The 22,668-nt window shown below is 47.0% G+C and overlaps 1 pseudogene; it reads left to right on the top strand.

Moving 5' to 3' along the window:
* The first annotated feature begins 13,777 nt into the window (after positions 1–13,777).
* On the top strand, positions 13,778–14,661 carry LOC144129512 (uncharacterized; annotated as a pseudogene).
* The last annotated feature ends 8,007 nt before the right edge of the window (positions 14,662–22,668 follow it).

The following is a 22,668-nucleotide window of genomic DNA, read 5'->3' as shown; positions in this document are numbered from 1 at the left end:
TCTGGGGCGCAGTAACTCAGGTGGCGATACAAGTCAAAAATACAGCTGCAAATATTCCTCATAGGAGGCCTTCGAGGCAATAGCGGCGCTTACATGAGCCTAACGCGGCCAGGTTGTTGAGTTATTGGGCCGAAAACCGGTACTGGGTTCATGTAAATGCGCTCCGAGTCGGTAGTGGACGGGTCGGGTCCAGTCAACTCCGCCGCAAGGGGTAGGCTGACTCAACTCGACCCTCACCCGATGTGCTTGTAAACGCTGTCGAGTCGAAAAGTAGGGTTATTGAGGGGGGAAAGGATAAATGCGAACTTGATTTCACGTGCGTCGTCGCACCTCCGATACAGCGATGGCGTGCCTCAATCTTGGGGGCTGCTACTGTTTGCTCGACGCTTGGTGTCGCTACAGTTGAACCACAGTCTCGAATCGCTAAAATCGAGTTCATGTAAACACGCACTGGTCGAGTTGGTTTGACCATGCACAACCCGACCCCCCAATCGACCCGACGCTATCGGGTTCATGTAAACAGGGGCAATGGCATAGACTGATTGTGATGACGTAGCGATTAACCTCCTTTCACTGAGGCACTTGCCAATCACCGGCGATTTCACGCTATACTCGCGGACAATATCTATGGTAGTGCAACGGCCCACATCAAGGGGAGAAAGAACCGTCTCTTTCCTTTTCCTGCTCAGCCTCTGCTGCACTGCAACTGCGACGTCATGAGAACCTGTCGAAGCCAACGTTCGCCTCTGGCTCGAAGCTAGTGAAACCGGAATGTGTCGGATCGGCATCGAAACATCGGTTCTCTAATGAATCTTTGGTCAAGGGTCGCTCTTTTTTCTCTAGTTCTCCTCCCGACCAGGCATATCACTGCCAGAATGTTCGCGTTATCAGTGCAGGTGCTGTCCACTGTACGCGGGTAAGCGTGGGTGGACCTTGTCTGCAGAAAAGAGCTCGCGGATTTCCGAGCCCCCTACTCTAGAATAGACATCTCCGTGGTGTAAATAACGTGATGTCAAACCTTCATGGCCTGGCTGGCAAAATCATCGTTTTGCTTCTGAACCGGTTTCGCATGTGTCAAGCGTTCCCCAACCATCTTTGTTCTCACAATTAGGGCCGCCTCGGTATGCACCACACCTAGTCGCACCTCCTGCACTACGCTTCCAAAAGTCGCACATTTCAATCAGAAAAACGCTCGGAAGAGGCGCTATATAAATACATATATGAAATATATAATACATAAAAGTATGTAATAAATCAAATATATAAAAGAACATAAAAAGTAGAGGTCATAATGAGGCATTTTCGGAAACCATAGTAAGTGTGCAATTCTCGCTTTCAAGCTTGTGACGTCATGACAATTCATGTGTGCTGCCGTTTTTATGTACAGAAAGAGCACACGGGGCTGGCGTGGTCAGCCCCCATCTATTCTTCTATTAAATTGCAATTTTTATTACATTTTTTTTAAAAACTACTAATAGCAACTTTGTCCAGTACAGTTGGAAGTTGCTTGTGCAATGGCGAAATTTGCGTTCAAAGTCACTGCCAATAGCAACAGTACGATCTCAGTGCTTTTGCAAGCCACACATCTCCTTTTACCCAACTTTGATTCGTTCCGTCGTGAAATTATAAGCAGTGAAGGAGACATGAAATAAAGTATTTCAGCAGTAATTTAGTTACTGAAGCGACTATCGCCCATAAATAAACTGAAGAATTTGGCGACGCCGGTAGCAACAAACACGCTCGGTGGTCATCGAAGAGGAACCTTCAAGATAAGGCGCTAAAAACAACTACAACAACCCAAAATAATGTCGAAATGGTTGCGCCTGGTTGGAATCCTTCCAGATAACGCTGATTGCATCTTGCATAACAAAGTGATTTTCCCGCGCGCCAACGATTTTGAACTCGAACAAATAGTGCAACAGTTTCGCGGCATTACTTCTCTCAAAGAAGCATCAGCCAGATGCTTAAACGAAAAGTAAGATCATCAACAGCAAAGACAATGCATAATAAACACTGGCAGCGCAAACAATGAGAGCGCAAAAAGCTTTTCACAGAGGCCGCGTCGTCGAATCGGCGTCCACACTCGTACACGGTCACCAGACTTGTATTGCGCGTGGCGACGGAGGAATACGCGGAATACGGAATATCCGGCCGAAGGAGAGGTGTGTCCAAGTTGTCAAAAGATGACTCACGCTTATCTATTCTGGCTAGGCGAAACCAACACTGCTTCTAACTTCAGGCTGTATACCCTACCCTACCACTGTAAATGAATTTTCGCAGAAAAGATGCGAGGGACCTTAGGTAAACCCAAACCGGAAAACGTACGTTTCCTTGTGGCAGCTGAGTGGTGGGTTACTGGAAAAAGGTCCATTCTCTGCCCACCACCGACTCCCAGCTTTGGCAGGATATACACAGAAATTTCTCGGCCCTACTTTGTGTTCGCGGAAGAACTAATAATTTCGTGCCGCGGTCAAGGGGGTATCGCGGTAGAATTTACACGCCTGGAGGAGAAATAGAAGTTCCCTCCTTTTTGTGGTACTTAAGTGCTGCCATCTATCGACAGAAAAAGTTCAAATCTGAGTTGCCTCGCAGCTGGTGGTCGAAATTATTCCGGAGCCCTTCACTATGGCACCTCTTTCTTCCTTTCTTCTTTCACTCCCTCCTTTATCCCTTCCCTTACGGCGCGTTTCAGGTGTCCGCCGATATATGAGACAGATACTGCGCCCTATCCTTCAACAAAAACCAATTATTATTATTATAAAACGCCGATGCACTTTGATGCGTTCAGCGGAACGGTAGGTGTCATCCATGCGACGCCTGCCGTGGAGACCGACACCGCGGACCGCGGCCGCAAGGTTAAATTGGTTTTTGGGGAAAGGAAATGGTGCAGTATCTGTCTCACATATCGGCGGACACCTGAATCGCGCCATAAGGGAAGGAATAAAGGAGGGAAAGAAAGCGGCGACGGTGGCGACGAAGCGCGCGGCGCACCCACTCCTTCCCGGTTATCATGGTAACGGCGCATGCGCACAACTGACCTCTGCCATGTACCATGGTAACGGCGCATGTGCACAACTGGCTTCTCGCGTGTACCGCGAAATGCTCGACTGGTAGCCTAGTGTAGCTCCCGCTACAAAAAATTGGCAGTGGCTTAGCTCGGCTATGCCAGGATACAAGTATCGAGAGGGTACCTTTCCCTGGCTGAGCTTGTTTTTCGGACATTCGAATGGTGTGGCCAGTCACATGACAGGCCTTCACATCCTTTTCTGTTGGTTCCCGTTGACCGACGCCTTCCATAGGCTCCATCTCAGCGACTATGCGCCGTCTATTACGCTCGGCAGTCTGGCATCTCCGTCTGGCAAGGCGTTCCTCTCTCTGTTCGGGCGTCTCCGCTGCTCTATTCGCCTTCTGACGCTCATTCTCTCCTTGTTGAGTAGCCATGTGCCAGGCGACAACTTCAGGATCGGAAGAGTTAACCTTCTCTTTTCTATACCGCCGTTTAGCAGCGCCGGACTCTCCTTCTCTGCACGCATGTCAAACGTAGTGACACAGCCGCTGATTACATCTCCGCCTTTTATACGCAATGCTGCGCATGTGACGCGCGGTTCTGGTGATAGAGCTGTGTGCGGCGAGGCGGCGACGAAGAACGCGGCGCAGCTTTGGGGTCCATCTGGTTACCACGGTATCGGCGCATGCGCACAACTGCTCATCCGCGTGACGTCACGCTCGGCGTCGACGGTGGAGCGGGAGCGCGGCGGAGCGCACATCGCACCTTGCCCCCCTCCTGTTGCCATGGTAACGGCGCATGCGCACAACTTTCCTCTCCCATGTACCGCGAAATGCTCGACTGGTAGCCCAGTGTAGCTCCCGCTACAAAAACGCCAGGCTAAAAATTGAATGCAAACAGCATAGCTTCGCGTCCAACCACCTTCACAGGGTGGATTGGAGCCACAATTTTTATTCGTGTTCGTTTTATACCCACAAGGTGCAAGGGCACACAAGTGCCGAGCATGCGCGCCGCAGACATAGAACGCGAGCACGCGTCGCACTCGGCTTACATACATGATACACTTACCGTGGAAGGAAAGTATGCCGAGAACGGAGGAATGCAGCACGGTCGATCTGGCGCCATCTGCTGTGAAACGCGCCGGCCAGAGAGAGGGTCACCGGTGACGCTGCGCGCCTAGAGCGACGGACTGGAAAGGAGAGCTACTCAAATGGCGTATGTATGGAAAATTATAATTGAGATTCAGAACTATATAGATAAGAGGTCGCTCTCATTTCATATATATCTCTCAACATGTAGTAAAAAACTCCCACTGAATCTCGCGTTAAACAGTGGTAGCCATTCCGTCAATTTTTAAAGCGAAGGGTTCACTGGGGCGCAGGTTGAGCAGTTTCGCGTGATTCGTGGAGAGCCGTGCTGCGCATGCGCGAGGAGCAGTGAGGACACACGGCGCATTTCTCTCTCTCGCTCCCTAGTCACAAGGGGTGAAGACGAAGACACCGAGATGTGTGGACGTATTCTACATGGGCTCTCGCTTCACAGCCAACTTTTGGCGGAAATACTGCATTCTCTGAGCTGCCGTTTTTGGGAAATCTTCGGAGCATTGCCCCGTACCCGCGAACAGCAGTTCTGGCAAGTCAACGCCCTTTTCTGTGTGCCTCACGGACTTCTCTACACGCTGCCGTGCCCTCAGGGCCCTGGGACCTGCGCTCGCTTGTTCGAGCCAGCCGGCCGCTCACACGACCTCAACTATGAACTACACCGTCGTGGGGAATGACATTTCGCCCGCGGAGCTGGCGTCCGGAGAATGGGAAACCGTTCTTCGCCTACAAGACCGCGCCCGGCGCTTGCAGCAAGACGCCGCCAACGATGACTCCGGCGTTCCTGCCAAGAAGAAACGGAAGCCGCCCGCTATCAAAAGGCGAGTGCCGCTACCGCAACTCACAAAGAGTGACTGCAAAATAGTCTGCCGTACGCGAGGCTGGAACTTAAACGACTTTCCGCCACGCCAACTCGAACTCGCCATGTGCGTGGCAGCCAAGGTTCCTCTTCAGGCCGCACTAACTGAAGACACCATGCGTGTTAATTCTAATAACAACACGCTCACTCTAAGCACCCCGGCACGCCAGCAAGCTGCAATGTACTCCGAAGTCAAAGCGTTCCAGCTTGGAGATCACACCTATGAAGTGGCGACGTATGCAGCAGCGCCAGACGACTCAGTCAGAGGTGTCATTTATCAAGCCTACGACGGAAGCTCGCCGGAGGAAGTCCGACAAGGCTTCATTAATCGCAACCCGGGTGTCGTGATCCTCGACGCTCGTCAGCTGGGTCGTTCAAAAACGATCCAGATAACATTCCAAGGGAACAAAGTTCCGAGCCAGATCTACTATTGGGGATCCGTATTCCATGTGCACCCTTACCGGGAACAAGTCGAAACCTGCTACAACTGCAGGAAAGTCGGACATAGAGCCGACGTCTGCTACAGACCCAAAGCCAACCTGTGCCACCGATGTGGCGAGAACCATCCTGCACCTCCTGATGGGGAGCCACTCACATGTAAACCCGACTGCATCGTGTGCCATGGGGCACACCACACCGGGAGCCGGAATTGCAAGCACCGCCTCGTGGTCCGGAGACAACAACCACATAGGCTTAACGAGGGTGCGGCCCAGCATCACGTGGAAGGTGCGGCCCAACATCACGTGGAGCATCACCCGAGATCCAGGCACCGATCTTCTAGCCGGGCGAGGAACCAAACATGGAACCAGGGCAGAGATAGATCCAGTTCCTTCCCGCCACTGAGTGGGGCGGCTGATGGAGAGAAGAGCACAAGTTCATACTGAGGCAGAAGCAGCAGCCGAACCAACAAAAAGGTGAGCTGGCCAAACCCGGCCTCCCAACAGATGAGCGCTCGGGAGAAGGAACTTATAGAACAATTCCACAAAGAGCTTAAGGCGCGTGACGAGGAAAACGCCAGACTAAAGAAATGGCGGAGTTTCGTCGACTTGTCATGGCCTCGAGAGAGCAAAGAGCACAGTCACAGCAAACACCTGTGCAAGCCCCTCTTAAAGCACCCATTCCCGCATGCGAGGCTATGGAAACAGACAAACGCACCGCAGTTAAAAGACCCCCTCCCCCCGCGGAGAATACCCAAAACAAACGAGCTGCCGAAGCCTCTGCAGGCGATGTACCGCAGCCGGCTACGCCCGCTCCATTAAGAGCTGACCCTAATGCAATCACTACAAGAGTGGATAGCATTCAGAACAAGGTAGACAGCCTAGAGGTTAGAGTAGGAAACTAGGCTAAGGTAGATGCCTTAGCAGTGGAATTCAGACCGTTCCAAAATCAAGTAATGTCTATGTTCCAACAAGTGATGGAGAAGCTGACCGCATTGGAGAACAGCCTAACATCATTACAGCAAAGAATGGATCACCAATATGGCCCCGTCGCAACAAATTGAGGTGTGACAGTGGAATTGCAGAGGCTTCCGGCGCAAACGGGGGAATTTGCAGTTTCACATTCAAGCACAACAACGTCCACCAGACATTATTGCTCTACAAGAAGCTAGTGGCGCGGTCAAATTACCGGGCTATAAGGCGTTTCTTCCGGCAGGATATGATGCCGGCTCAATTACGGGCGTGTCCACCGCAGTATTATTGCAACGCAATATTACTGCTCTACAGCACTCCATAGAAAGTTCAAAGGAAGACTACGTCCTCCTTGAGATTTTACCCAAGAAACGAGGAGATACAAATTTGTTTCTGCTTAATGTATATAGCCCACCCAAAGATAAGGGTACCGGTATACCGGAATTACTTATCAAGACTCTGAAACTAGCGACTAAAGCCCAGCTATTAATAGTAGGGGACTTTAACGCACCACACCCGGAATGGGGATACACTAGAGCCAGTCCCAAAGGGAACAGGGTATGGCAAGTGGTCCAAAATCTAGGCCTAACTGTCCTGAACAACCCCCAAGAAATCACGAGACTAGGCAACAGTATATGTAAAGACACGTCGCCAGACCTAACCCTGGCAAAGAACATACGAAACCGAACATGGACTAACACAGGACACACGCTAGGCAGTGACCATTACATTATATCTACCACCTTTGAGACAGCAAAGCATAAATCAGTCTTCAACAAAGTAAAAATTACGGACTGGGACAAGTTCAGGGTAATAAGAAAACAAAGACAAAAAGATTAACGCACAGACCCAGTAATTGAACATCTCGGGGACTGGGTGGAATCACTAAAAATGGACATTAAGGCTACCACAGCCGAAATCGGCATGGAAGAAGGACAAGTCACTGACTCTAGGTTATTGCATATGTGGGAAGCACACTTCAGCTTGCAAAACCGCTGGAAGAGGAACAAACACAACAAAAACCTTAAAAAGAGAATTGCACAGTTGCAGAGACTAATTGAAAAATATACTCTAGAGCTTCAACACAAACAATGGGAGCAAGCTCGAGTGCAAACAATGAATGGCAAGCTCGAGTGCAGGAAAACTTGGCATCTGCTAAGGCACCTCCTTGACCCCACAGAGGCTAAATCAACTAAACGAGGTCAACTTATGAGATTAGTGCATCAGTATCAAGGCACCACAGAGGAGTTCTTAACGGAACTACGAGATCGATACTTAAACACAACCCCAGATGGACCGCTGCCAAACTATCAGGGAACACCAAACGAGGACTTGGACGCTGAGATTACGGAGTCGGAAGTGTGGCTTGCCATGGGGCAACTACGCACCACGTCTGCAGCCGGGCCTGACGGTGTTACTAACAAAGCACTTAGAAACTTGGACGCAGGGTCAGTGACAGCACTCACTGCTCTCATGAACAAATACTGGACAGACGGAAACATTCCACAAGAATGGAAACATGCAAAGATTACATTCATTCCAAAGCCAGGCAAGAAATTGTGTATAGAGAATCTACGCCCAATCTCTTTAACATCCTGCTTAGGAAAGTTAATGGAGCATATAATTCTCAATCGGCTACAAGCATACGCTGAGGACAATAACTTACTCCCTAACTCCATGCTAGGCTTCAGGGCTAATCATTCTACCCAAGATGTTATGCTGCAACTCAAGGCAGACATAATAGACATGGAACGCAGCAGAGGAACTAAAGCCATATTAGGCTTGGATTTGAACAAGGCGTTTGATAATGTCACGCACGATGCTATCTTAAGGAATCTCTCGGACATCAACCCAGGGGCAAGAACTTTCCAGTACATCAAGTCATTTCTCAGTAACAGAACGGCAGAGATAGCAGTGGGAGAGATTAAATCAGACTCTATCTCACTTGGAGGTAAAGGAACGCCACAGGGCTCAGTCCTGTCACCCTTCCTTTTTAATCTCACACTAATTAAAATTCCTTCTAAATTAGCAGCCATCCCGGGGCTGCAACACACATTCTACGCAGATATCACTTTATGGACCACAACTGGCAGCGATGGTCAGATAGAGGACACCCTGCAACAAGCTGTAGATATAATACAAGACCTGGCGGGTAAAGCAGGGCTAACCTGCTCGCCCTCCAAGTCCGAATTATTTCTAATCAGATACAAACCAAGGGGCCCTCGAGCAAAAATTACAAACCTCCGCCTCCACTGAAAATCTGGGTGGAAGGGCTCCCTGTAAAGGAAGGTCGAACTATAAGAATCCTAGGACTCTTCCTTCAGTCGAATCGGAAGAACAAGGAAACACTAGAAAAACTCCAGAAAACCGTCAATATGACGGTAAGACTAATTAGACGAATTGCAAGCAAAAGGAAGGAAGTGAAGGAGACAGAACTTTGCAAAATAGTACAAGCATTTGTAATAAGCAAGCTTGTCTACGCACTCCCATACTTAAAATTAGACAGTAGTGAAAAAGCCAAAGTAGAGTCTATGATTAGAACAGTATACAAGGTAGCATTAGGGCTACCGAACTGTACCTCCACCGAAAGGTTTCTGGGCTTGGGAGTACACAACACCTTAGACGAGCTTACAGGGGCACACTTAACAATGCAGAGAGGCCGGCTTTCCCGCACCAAAGCAGGAAGAACCATATTTGATCGTTTAGGGCTAGGCATACAGTTGCCACCCCAAGATACCCAAAACACAGATACCTAAACGCATCGCTAAGGTAATAAGAGTTAAGCCACTAGCTAAGAATATGCATCCTGCTCACCACGAGGGGAGGAGAAGGGCTAGGGCAAAAGCTCTACACAACATATACAACCAAGATGAACATGCAGTATATGTAGATGCCGTAGAATATCCCCAGAAACAAGCGTTCGCACTAACGGCGGTGGATACGCAAGGTAGACTGATAGTCTCCGGTACTACCATAACGAAATCCTCGGAAACGGCAGAAGAGGCGACAATCGCCCTTGCTATCATTAACACAGAAGCTACTACCATACTCAGCGACTCTAAATTTGCCATACGCAATTATGCGAGGGGCAGAATTTCTCAGGCAGCAATGAGCATATTGGGCCAAACCAAAGACTTAGAATTATTGAATTGATATGAGTCCCGGCTCACTCGGGGAACCCTGGTAACGAAGCGGCACACATAACAGCTCGAGGATTCGTCAGCCGAGCAGGGGACGCTGTCGTTGCTGAGAGTTTTTCGAAGGACGGCCTATCATCTTTTCACGATATTACTAATCATTTTAAACTTGAAAGGAGGATATTCCCTCCTCCAGACAAAGCCTTTAATAAGGAGCAGGAGACCACTTGGAGGCGACTCCAGACGCGATCCTTCATGACGCCTTACCTGTTGTCAAAATTCTACCCCGGTGAATACGACCCTGCATGTACATTATGTGGTGATTTAGCCACTTATGATCACCTATTTTGGAATTGTAAAGAGGAGCCGCCCCGAAATCTCTAATACAGGTTCCTACTCTCGAGCAGTGGGAGGCCGTGTTGGTCAGCTCAGACTTGGGAGTTCAAACCCGGGTCATTGAATGGGCTACCCAGGTCGCTGTCAGCCGTGGACTGATAGCCACCTAGCACGGATCGTCTGCATTCTGCCTTTTCTGACGAATTAAATGTTTTCCAATCCAAAATCCCTAGTCACAACTGCGCATGCGCCACTAGTAGCACCGAGCCAGAGGTGTTCCGCCACAGGTGTTCCGTCTGTCTGGTTACCATGCTCATCGCTGCGCAGCGCCTTTCCTCAAAATTCAACTTCGTTTTCTCTTTCTTCTTTCCCTCCCTCCTTTTTCCCTTCCCTTACGGCGCGGCTCAGATGGCCACCGACATATGTGAGCCGGTTACTGTGCCATTTCCTTTCCTCAAAAACCAAACAAAACAAGTGAGCCGACGGCGTTCATGGAGTTCATTGGCGCTGACAACTTTGCTAAGACCGTGCATTTTCACGAAAGGAAAGGCGCACAACCGGTTCCATGGGTCAGTGGAGACAACAATCTCGGTTTCGCTTTGTATATCATGGATTAGCTGGGCTAATACACATTAATTTTTTTCTCCGTTCAGTGTCCTTTATATTCACATCACTCTGCACTGAAAAAATTGGCTGTTGTTTAGCTCTGGTTAACCCTAGTTGAATGGCGAAAGCTTCGTTTCCTCGGCACGTCGTGTACGTAGCGTCTCATTCCGACGTTCTCGAGAACTCAAACCGGTCTCTTCCGCGAGTCACTCCGGGACTTGGCACGACTTCTTCTAGCCACATCTTCGTTACGACGCTTCTCGAGTCGTGCGGCGCGTCCTTATGGCATCTCTTGAACGCGTTGTCTCTTCCTCGCTTCGTCAATTCTGTCGCTGTTTCGTTTCTTTCGCGCTCTCCATAACGGCTACAATACACTGAGGCAAAGCGCATATATATATATATATATATATATATATATATATATATATATATATATATATATATATATATATATATATATATATATATATATATATATATATATATATATATATATATGGGCATGTTCAGATAAGAACGGTAATCGAGGTCCCATGACCATTTTTTGTTTTCAATGAAATTTTTATATGTGATAGGTAAATGTGTCCACACAAAGGAATAAACCTTAGTTTTGCAAGAAACTACGTAGTTTTCTCGGAAAAAAATCGTATGTCACAAGAGGTGGAGAATGTCGTTTTTGCCACTTCGCAAAGTTGCAAGTTTGCAGCATCACTGCATGCACAATAAATTTTTTCCGCACATAAGTATTTTTTCAGTACCTCTTTGAAACTTTTTCTACGCGAAAAAATAAAAATACGTTTTCTTGCTATTATAATCTTTTGAGTAAAAAATCGCAAACTTCGCTTCCGGAGCTATGCGGTGCAAAAAAGGCACTTTTCAGGGCAGCCTTAGGGGAAGATGCGTTAAGATCTCCCCACTGAATCTTTTTCTCAGTATTTTTCAGCTACTTTTGCTCACTTCAGACAAGTTTTGTAGCTCTACAATTGACAGATATTTTTCAATATGGCCTCAAATTTGGCCGAAGTTCAAAAACGTCAAAAAAGTGACAAATTTTATTTTGATTTAAAAAAAAAACCATCACCGAATTTTATTAAAATTTGCCTGAATAATCCTCAATACTTTATAATTTGAACACACCAAGAAAGTGTTGCATTATATTGTTATAAAGTATGAAAATAAATACAAAACCGACTCCATTATTTCAATCCCTACGACTGCTCACTATTCCCTCTTAGGATGCGCAATCGTCAGAAGCTGGATTTAGTATTGGTTTTTTGTGGGTAAATTTTAAACGCTACAGTTGCTGAGTTTATAAGTGCAAATTTTAAGTGTTTTTTTTTTCTTACAATCAAAGGCGTAAGGCTCCTATTCGCTTTCGTACTGTTCTAACAGTGGGACCTAAATTACTGTAGGCATATTTTAGCACGTTTTTTTGGAGTGACGCGGGTGTAGGGGTAGTTTATGCAAACAATTAATTCACCCGTCGCTACTCTCAAGATGCCTTTAACCACTGCCTTTAACTGCTACCGCCGCTCCAGGGATGAACCGCGCTTGGCAGCCGCTCCTATAGCTAGGTATGTAGGAAAATTTCCCTGCAAAGACGCTACCCCATACCATTGCACGAATGTGCAGGAAAACTTTCTTGAAAGTAAAGGTTTCTAATTTTTGAATTTTTCTTCTATACTCTCCTCAAGAGTACCACTGAGTACCACTCTGTGGTTATGGTCAATGCGACAGTTACTCTTAAACAACAGACTTGCGAAGTGATTCGTCCTAAATTACTTTTTCTCTTACATTGTGTTTATGGGAAACTAACCAAAAGCTACCGATCGCCTGGCAGTTATGCCTCAGCCTTCGACCGAGATAGCCCTGGTGAGCGGATGTTGTTCGGATCTCGAGTTTCGCGAGTCGTTTTCCAGGCCTGGTAGACCCGGTGGGGTCGTTTTCTGTACTCATGTGTTTTCTCTGCGCTGAAGGGCTCCCTCTACAAGCGTACATTGTATCTCAGTCTCAGCTCGTACACCAGACCAAAACGGCATCAGTGTCGACGGTGGGCAGCCTGTGTTAAAAATCTATCCATCTGTCCCTCTCCTTTTTTGGAAAATCAGCCCTGGGCCCTGCATCTGTCACCTGCTCCTCTGTCCCGCGATAATCTTTGGAAGCGTTGAGCTTTTGCATTCATGAAGAGATTTCCGCGGCGAACATTTTGTTCCGGCTACTCAGAAAGGCACAAACAGAGTCGAAAAAGGACGTAATTTTCGCAGTGTAAAGAGACTCAATGTCGCTGCTCTCAAAAAGGTCCTACTTCCCGAAGAAGCTCTCCGAGTACGAGAAAGTGACTTCATCTGTCAGAATTGTTACCGTCGGTTCAAGGAAGACATAGATAATATGCAGGCAGAGTCAACCGAAACATTCCAAGAATTCCGCCCTGGGGAAGAAATCGTAGAAAATTTAAACTCAAGTGTCAGCCTTACCTCCGAAATCTCGCCCCTAAAGCCACCGAGCGCTCTAAAAAAAAAAAATGCCTCAGACTTTCCTGTGCAAAGCGAAAGCAGGAAGAGGTGGAAAGAGCTACGGTGACGAAAATCCGATCGGGGATACAGGCAGCATATATCATCCCAGAGACTTCGCGTGCGTCAGAAGAAAAGTGTGCACAATGCAGCAGCTGGGAAGACAACCTACATGCTGCCTACAATAGGTGTACGTCCTTTCAAGAGCGTTGCCAGCTGCTGACACTGCTACCACGCAACCTAACCGTGAAATATGTGCAGGAAGTTATTCCAGAGGCAACGAGGTACGTTATCCGAAAATCGAAGAAGATGGTGGATGAAGAAGGCGTATGGTCAACACAGCAGAGATATACAAGATGTCAACTTTAACAAGAAGACATTACCACCGTTTTAGAATATTACACCATGGATGAACTCGATTGCTCTAGACCGACTACGAACAAGAAGGACGTTGTGAGAATCGAAAAGGAGGGTGAGAAAGAATGGATACCTAAATGCTTTATGGCGCGGTCCTTGCGAGAAGCATTCAGGCTCTACAAGCAAGCTCACCCTGCCTCCCAGGTTGGCCTCACAAAATTCATATCCTTGTCTCGTGAGTGGGTGAAAGGCTCGCCACAGCGGCAAGTGTGTGTTTCCGTATGCTGTGCAAACTTTCAGTTGTGCCTCGTGGGACTGCAGAACGCGTCCGGAAGGTCGCTTTCTCCCGAGGATATGCAGAGTTTCTACGTATACCAAGAACCTACTGTGTCATGTTTCCTCAGGAATTGTGAGCACTGTCCACAAGATGGCATTTTCACTTCGGAAAATTTTGAAATGAGCAGCAAGGACGAGGTGTTGATTGCTACATGAGAATACGGTGAGCTAGTTAAAAAAACTCTGACCGCTTCATCATTTATGAGAGAATTTCTAAGAAAGACCATGAAGTGGATTCCCCGCAACTATATTAGATCTGTGCAAGCAAGAGCAATACATGAAGAAAAACACAGCTGCAAGAGAGGAGTAATTGTTTTGCATTTTGATTTCGCCGAAAACTGGACATTTGTGCTACCAGACGCAGCACAAGCGTATCACTGGCAGGAAAAGCAGGTCACCGTGTTTACCTGCGTTGTCACGTCAAGAAAATCAACTCGGAACTACGCCGTTATTTCCGACGATATCTCTCATGGTTCAGCTCATGCATGCTTGGCTCTGTCGAAAATCTAAGCACACCTCGAAGACAACGCGCCAATCTACACCAAGATAACATATGTGAGCGACGCGGCTCCCACTCACTTCAAGAATAAATATCAGTTTCATGAGCTACAAAGTAGTGAACGTCAAGAGACGAAATGGATGTTTTCGGTCACTGAACACGGCAAAAATGCTTGCGACGGCATTGGTGGGCTTGTGAAACATCAAGCATCACACCACAACTTGCGGAAGCCTGCAAGTGAGGCCATACAAACAGCCAGCGGCTTCGTAGACGCAATTCAAGGAACGCTAAAGAATATCACCATTCTGGAGCTCCCACAGAGGGAGCTTGCAGACTTTCGCGAAATGAAGAAGGAAGAATGGAAAATGGCAAAGAAAGTGCCTGGGGTTCAGACGCTCTATATGTGGAAGTATGTTCAAACAAATGAAGGCAGTGCATCCTACGTGGCCTCCACCGTGGCTTCGGAATGGAAAAGACTGTGATCTGGTTTGTGCTTCGCGCTCGACAATATACTGTGCGCATACCGAAATCAACTGCTGCCGTTTATTCCGTTACGGCTTTCTGAATTGCAATCTGCACATAAAGCGGTATACCATTTGTAAATTGCGTCCTGATTAAAACTCCTCCTGATTAAAAACATTGCAGATAAATTGTTCCTCTCAGAAGATGACGTTCTGTCTCCTGACAGTGCCCTGTAGAACCATTGAACACAGAGATAAACAGATGCAGGTACGGAAACGTCGGCTTCAGAAACACATTAATATTAATTTTTATATATAAAATTTTTTCTAAGAACCGAGAAATGATCTAATATTTTTAAAGAATCGATTACATACCAATGTACCGTACGATGATAAATTAGAGAATACAAAAGAAAGTTTGACCGCCACCAGCCAGTTCTTGAGACATAAGGAAAATAGCGACTTTATTCCCATATTGACGGATTAAGAACGCCGCTAACAAGCGAGTAGAAGCTGTACAAACATTCAGGATTATTCGCATATTTTGGTAAATGAAATTTAACCACGTTCAGTGAGTGCTAAATCAAATTTCTGACAGTTACTATTTCTAAGAGGCAGTAATAAGCAATTATATAATAACAAAATATGAACTCAGTTTTGTATCTATTTTAATACTTCAAAACAATATAATGCAACACTTCTTTGGTGCCTTCAAATTATCAAGTATTGAGGATTATTCAAGCAAATTTTAATAAAATTCGATGATGATTTTTTTAAAATCCAAGTCAAAGTTGTCACTTTTTTGACGTTTTTGAACTTCTACCAATTTTGAGGCCATATTGAAAAATATCTGTCCACTGTAGAGCTACAAAACTTGTCTGAAGTGAGCAAAAGTAGCTGAAAAATACTGAGAAAAAGATTCAGTGGGGAGATCTTAACGCATCTTGCCCTAAGGCTGCCCTGAAAAGTGCCTTTTTTTCACCGCATAGCTCCGGAAGCGAAGTTTGCGATTTTTTACTCAAAAGATTATAATAGCAAGAAAACGTATTTTTATTTTTTCGCGTAGAAAAAGTTTCAAAGAGGTACTGAAAAAATACTTATGTGCGGAAAAAATTTATTGTGCATGCAGTGATGCTGCAAACTTGCAACTTTGCGAAGTGGCAAAAACGACATTCTCCACCTCTTGTGACATACGATTTTTTTCCGAAAAAAAAACGCAGTTTCTTGCAAAACTAAGGTTCATTCCTTTGTGTGGACACATTTACCTATCACATATAAAAATTTCATTGAAAACAAAAAATGGTCATGGGACCTCGATTACCGTTCTTATCTGAACATGCCCATATATATATATATATATATATATATATATATATATATATATATATATATATATATATATATATATATATATATATATATATATATACCAAAAGTGATTTCTCGCAGCTAATTTGGTCAATATAATATAAAATCACCAAAAATTGAAGAAACATAACAGGATTTAATTCACGACGTTTCGGCCGAAGGACCAGCCTTTTTCGAGTGTGCATATATATATATATATATATATATATATATATATATATATATGAAGGGAGCCAACAGTCACCGAAACCAAGCTGCATAGGGGAACGTTATATTTTTTTTAATGTGTTATGCTTATCAGTGGGATAATATTACTTTGATTAATAAATCGCTTAAAGAAAATTACTTATAAAACAGCAGAAAAAACAACCATGCCGCCGGTGGGATCCGAACCCACGACCTCCGAATATCGCGTCCGGTGCTCTTACCAACTGAGCTACGGCGACGGCTGTCCAATCTGCTGCTCTCGTGGATATTTATGTTTATTTGGTGTACGAGAACCTTGAGAGTGTTCACCAGCGCCACCCTCGACCATAGCGGCGGACGTAACACGTCCTGTAATACCGCGAGCGTGACGTGGAACGTCATCTAACGGCGAGGGCGGAAACTGTGCGAGAGCCCTCTTAAGCAACCTGTGGCATCAAGACTGCCAGAACCGAGACCCTCATTAAGCTATTAGCAGACAAGGTAAAGTGAATGAGGGGCCCGTTTGACAAACAATACGAAGGGAGCCAACAGTCACCGAAACCAAGGTGCATAGGGGAACGTTATATTTTTTTATGTGTTATGCTTATCAGTGGGATAATATTACTTAGATTAATAAATCGCTTAAAGAAAATTACTTATTATGTTTATTTGGTGTACGCGAACCTTGAGAGTGTTCACCAGCGCCACCACAATTTTCTTTAAGCGATTTATTAATCTAAGTAATATTATCCCACTGATAAGCATAACACATTAAAAAAATATATATATAACGTTCCCCTATGCACCTTGGTTTCGGTGACTGTTGGCTCCCTTCATATTGTTTGTCAAACGGGCCCCTCATTTACTTTACCTTGTCTGCTAATAGCTTAACGAGGGTCTCGGTTCTGGCAGTCTTGATGCCACAGGTTGCTTAAGAGGGCTCTCGCACAGTTTCCGCCCTCGCCGTTAGATGACTTTCCACGTCACGCTCGCGGTAAGGGTGGCGCTGGTGAACACTCTCAAGGTTCGCGTACACCAAAAAACGGCCGTGGCTTAGCTTGGTTAAGCCTGGTGATTGCGAAGCTGTTTTCTTCGCTTTTCGTTTTCCTCCTCTCGAAACGCACGTTCCTTCTCGAGCCGCTGCTGCCGCTGTTTCTTGGACACGCCTCTGCCGTTTAGTCGCGTTCCAGCGTTCTGAACTAGTAGAAGGAGACTCACTGTCGGGCAAACTCATAATTTCTTCCTTTGCTTCTGCTGTTTCCACAGAGGAGGTTGCACGTTGTCGCCGAGCTGAAAACGGGGCACGCCGCTTAGAAAGTCGTTCTTCTCGTTCTTCTTCCGTCTCCGTAGCTCGCTGATGCTTCCTCTTTGCATTCTGCCGAGCTGCCTTGTTCGTAGGCACCATCGTAACATCTGGCTGCATGACTGCCTTGGCGAGAGGAGCGGAGCTGTTTTATACAGCTGGTGTGACGTCACTCTGACCGTAGCGCCCCTGGTGAGAGGAGCGGGAGTTAGGCCGCCGTTGGTCCATGGCTACCGCCTCGCCTCGCGACGGCGTGAGATGGGGCCCCGTTTTTACACAGCTGGTGTGACGTCACTCTAGGTCACGTGGTGTGACGTCACGCAGCGCGGTCACGCTAAAGGTCAATGGTGCCTACCACCGCCTCGCCACGGAACGGGCTGAAGTGCGACCTAAAGTAGTATTGCTTCGCAATAATAAACAAATACCCACGAGAGCAGCAGATTGGACAGCCGTCGACGTAGCTCGGTTGGTAAGAGCACCGGACGCGATATTCGGAGGTCGTGGGTTCGGATCCCACCGGCGGCATGGTTGTTTTTTCTGCTGCTTTATAAGTAATTTTCTTTAAGCGATTTATTAATTTAAGTAACATTATCCCACTTATAAGCATAACACTTTAAAAAATATATAACAGCCGCCGCGGTGGCTGAGTGGTTACAGCGCTCGGCTGCCGGTCCGAAAGACGCGGGTTCGATCCCGGCCGCGGCGGTCGAATTTCGATGGAGGCGAAATTCTAGAGGCCCGTGTACTGTGCGATGTCAGTGCACGTTAAAGAACCCCAGGTGGTCGAAATTTCCGGAGCCCTTCACTACGGCGTCTCTTAAAGCCTGAGTCGCTTTGGGACGTTAAACCCCCATAAACCATAAACCAAAAAATATATAACGTTCCCCTATGCACCTTGGTTTCGGTGACTGTTGGCTCCCTTCAAATATATATATATATATATATATATATATATATATATATATATAAAAGCTTAAGTGTATGCTTTAATTTTTTTCACCCCTATTCATAATTTTCTCGCGATTCTCATCACTGAAAAATGCAGGCAGCATGCCCCTCACAGTAGGCACAAGACCTATTTTGAAACTATCAGCCAGAGGGACATCAGCCCAAACACCAAGATAATATGAATTGTGTGCACATAAGTAGAAGCACTCAGTCAACCCCGTGTTCAGCAGAATCTGCCACCATACCATGTAAAGTAGTGTAGACACCAATTTTTTCGTAGCATTTTTTCTTTGGAATGGCAGTAGAGAAGATCAGTTTATGTAGGTCACCACAGAGAATTCCTCAGTGCATGGCAAGTAGTTAAGAGCTTAATTTCTTTCATGTTCTTTCAGCAGCCAAATGCTGATTAAAAGTCGAGTTCAGTATGTGAGGCATAAAAGAAACTCATTATAGTCACCACAGCTATTATTCACTTCGACATAATTCACTACAACTATTGTAGTCTCTGCCAGAGGCTGAAATGACAATGGATGAAAAAGCAGTTATAACCGACGTTTTTGTTTGCCTCACGTACACAACCAAGCCGTAATTTGAGTTTTGCTGTTGAAACTAAAACATAAGAAATTCATTGATGAATTATTAACCTAACACGGACAAATTCCTTAAGCGATTTACATTTACTAAAGCGTTGTCAACCCCTACAAAGAAAATAAAGCCAAAATTAGCAAGTGCACTCCTCCACAGACTGCGACATATTGCTAGCGTTAAAATACAAAGGACAAAGAGCAAAAACACACAGGACAGACACTAGACTTCAACTGCCGTTTATTGCACACGTAGAAGAAATCACTATGCACACCTGCGCATGCCCAATATACTAGACAAATTTGATTAACACGATCGCTGGTTATCGCCGACATATAGAGTACAAAAGAAAAGTAAGTTCACAATAGATTAAAGCCCGTGCTTTTTGCCAAGTATGCAATTTCTTTACTCGTGAGGGCTATTGAAGGGGAGCTCACGCATTTCTCTCTCCTGCCTTATCGATACAGAAAGCCTCAAATATTTCCCTATCAATCTGCTTATCGAACCGCCTCGGCACGCGAGTGCTGCGAAAAAGAGGGGTGCACTCTTCTTCCTTTATTTCGCCATCTTTCGTCGTTTTGCACCTGCGGCAATGGGCCGCCAAATGGCCACCTCCCATCAGCGCTGCGACTGTTGTTCTATGCTTCCGCAATCTTTCATTCAGGCACAGCTGGCCCGTCTGGCCTATGTAGCACTTGCCACAAGACAGTGGTATCAGGTAGACCACTCCAATGATGCAGTTAACAAACCGCGTGGCGTGTTTGGTTCCACAGGCTCTGGCTTCCTTGGTGGTATTTATTCACCATGCAGCACATCCTGGACATTTTGAACGGCGCCGAGAAAACAACGCGTACGCCGCACTTTCGCGCCACCTTTTTGAGGCGATGGGACAGGACATGTATGTATGGCACACACACAGGACGTCCCTGTGAACCATCATTGCTGAGGTGTGCTGACTTACGTCCATGCCTTACCTCTTTGACAAGGCTCTCGGCGACGGACGTGAGAGTGCTGTCTGGGAAGCCAGCACTGCTCAGACGGAGAGCCTGTTGTTGAACACTGAAGGTCACCTTGTGTTCGCATGATTTCTGAATGGCGGCTCTGAAGCAGTTCAAAGCTATCCCTCTCTTAACAATTTTTGAATGGGCCGAATTATAGCTTAGGATTGGCTTTTTTGACCGAGGACAATATGTCCAACAGACCGAATGATCATTAAAGCTAACGTTTAAATCAAGGTACTGCAAGCTTCCCTCAATCGGAACCTCACGAATTAATCTGTCCCTTCGCAGAATCTTTAAAAACATTAAAAACGCCCTCCACAGTGCAATCTCTTTCCTCAGGGGCCACTCCTTTCAACACAACAAGATAATCGTCAACATATCTAAATATTTTTGCAACAAAGGTCTTGTCAGTGCGCGAAAAGATTTATTTGTCGATACAGGCTACAAACAGGTCACTTAAAACTGGAGCAATGCACGAACCAATGCATATACCTTGCTTCTGTACGTAGGAGTCAGCGTTAAAATCAACAAGAGTAGACGAAAGATACAAACTCAGCAGTTCCAAGAAGTTGTCAACTGACAAACAAGAAGAATTCTGGAAGGTGACTGGACCATGGGACTCGATGCTCCCCCTAACATCGATACAGAGCTCTGCCTGAGGTATGGAGTAGAACAGTTCCTCCACGTTAGGGAGAGCATCGAGTCACATGGTCCAGTCACCTTCCAGAATTCTTCTGGTTTGTCAGTTGACAACTTCTTGGAACTGCTGAGTTTTTATCTTTCACCTTCCAGAATTCTTCTTTCTGTATCGATAAGGCAGGAGAGAAATGCGTGAGCTCCCCTTCAATAGCCCTCACGAGTAAAGAAATTGCATACTCGGCAAAAAGCACGGGCTTTAATCTATTGTGAACTTACTTTTCTTTTGTACTCTATATGTCGGCGATAACCAGCGATCGTGTTAATCAAATTTGTCTAGTATATTGGGCATGTGCAGGTGTGCATAGTGATTTCTTCTACGTGTGCAATAAACGGCAGTTAAAGTCTAGTGTCTATCCTGTGTGTTTTTGCTCTTCGTCCTTTGTATTTTAACGCTAGCAATATGTCGCAGTCTGTGGATCAAAAGCACCAACTAGCCCAACTTAATTTTTTAATCGTGCACTCCTCAAGGCCACAACCATCTGTATAACAAAATCAGAACAAAGACAGAAAGAACTGACACTAAGCTGCATTTGTGCAGCCTGCCAAATACTTAACAAATGGGTTGTGAACTTTATTGTGAGCCGCCCGTGTGTGACAGTGGATGCAAGCAGAGTCCCCAATACCAGATGTGGTCGCAGGCAGGATTGGTACTGTTTAGGAAGACAACAAAACAGCATATCACAGTATCATACAACAAGACAGCCACTTGAACGGCTACCACCTTTTCTTGCCTCTACTCTTCTTCTTGACGTTGCCCTCTGCGACAGGAGGTGAGATCTGCTTGCAGTACGCTTTCATAGCTGTGGCCAGCTGTGCAAGAACACTATAGTATGCTTCTTCCTGATCACGTGGCGGTGCTCTAACCTCGGTGCTTGTACCAGTGTCATGGCTGCTCACCCCGCTGGCAGATGCACTGGTGGTGCTGCTAGCCTGCTTGGGAGCTGCTGCCGTTGTCTGCGATGCGGCTCGTTTTGTCTGGGCCCTACCAGCGGCAGCAGCATGTCCAGAAGGATAAGCCTGGTTTTTCACAGGGCACGTGATGCCTTGTGGAGTGCTTGCCCACTCAGCTGATGTAGACCGCTGCTTGGCAGGAAGAGGCTTGGTAGTCATGCAGTGCACGTAACCGGTTCTACCTAACAGTGTGCCTTTTTGCAAAGGTAATGCATCACCAGAACATTTTCCCTGCGTCCCAGCGTCTCTGGCACCCCTGGTCTTGTCCAGCAGGACTGATGTCTTCCGTTGCAGGGTGGCCGTCTTGACCCGCCGTGACCCATTGGGCTGAGGCAGATTGCTACAAGGTGAATGCGCCAGCACATTTGGTAACACTGCTTGCGATGCCATGGCTTTGTTCACTCCGCCCACGGCAAGCTGTGAAGCAACCTGCACCTCTTCTGGCTGTAAAGTGCATTTCTTCTTGAGCAACACGGCTTGCTTCCCAGAGCGGCGTTTTTTAGCGCGGCGTGACTCCAAGTCGCTGCAGGCCGCACGCACTATGGCGCGCGCCTCACGGCGGGACGTCACGTTTGCCGACGCCAGTGCCGCCTCCACTCGACGTTCCTGCTTCCAGATCCGGCAGCGGTAGTCGGTCATAGCGTGCGGGCCGTTGCAGTTGCCGCACTTGGCGGCCAACTCGCACGGGCCCTGCGAGTGTCCTCCGCTCTGGCCGCAGCGCATGCAACGCGCTGGATGCTGGCACGACGCTGTCGCGTGGTTGAAGCGTCCGCAGTTGTGGCACTGAAGCGGCAGCGGCCGGTTGGGGTGCAGGATCAGGCGTTGCCAGCAGACGCGCACGTACGGCGGGGGCTCCGGCGCGTCGAAGCGCAGCAGCACGCTGCGGCCGTTGCGCGACGGGCGAGCGCTGGCCACGGGCACGTCGGACAGGATGGCCTCTTCACAGCCCTCCAGGTCGCCCTCGAAACCAGTGTAGACGACGCCGGAGCTGGTTCCCGGCCGTGCGGCGG

The sequence above is a fragment of the Amblyomma americanum genome, chromosome 4 (assembly GCF_052857255.1).
Source record: "Amblyomma americanum isolate KBUSLIRL-KWMA chromosome 4, ASM5285725v1, whole genome shotgun sequence".
In the NCBI taxonomy this organism is placed as follows: Eukaryota; Metazoa; Arthropoda; class Arachnida; order Ixodida; family Ixodidae; genus Amblyomma; species Amblyomma americanum.
Note: the sequence above shows the minus strand (reverse complement) of the source record. Positions and strands in the feature narration are given on the sequence as shown.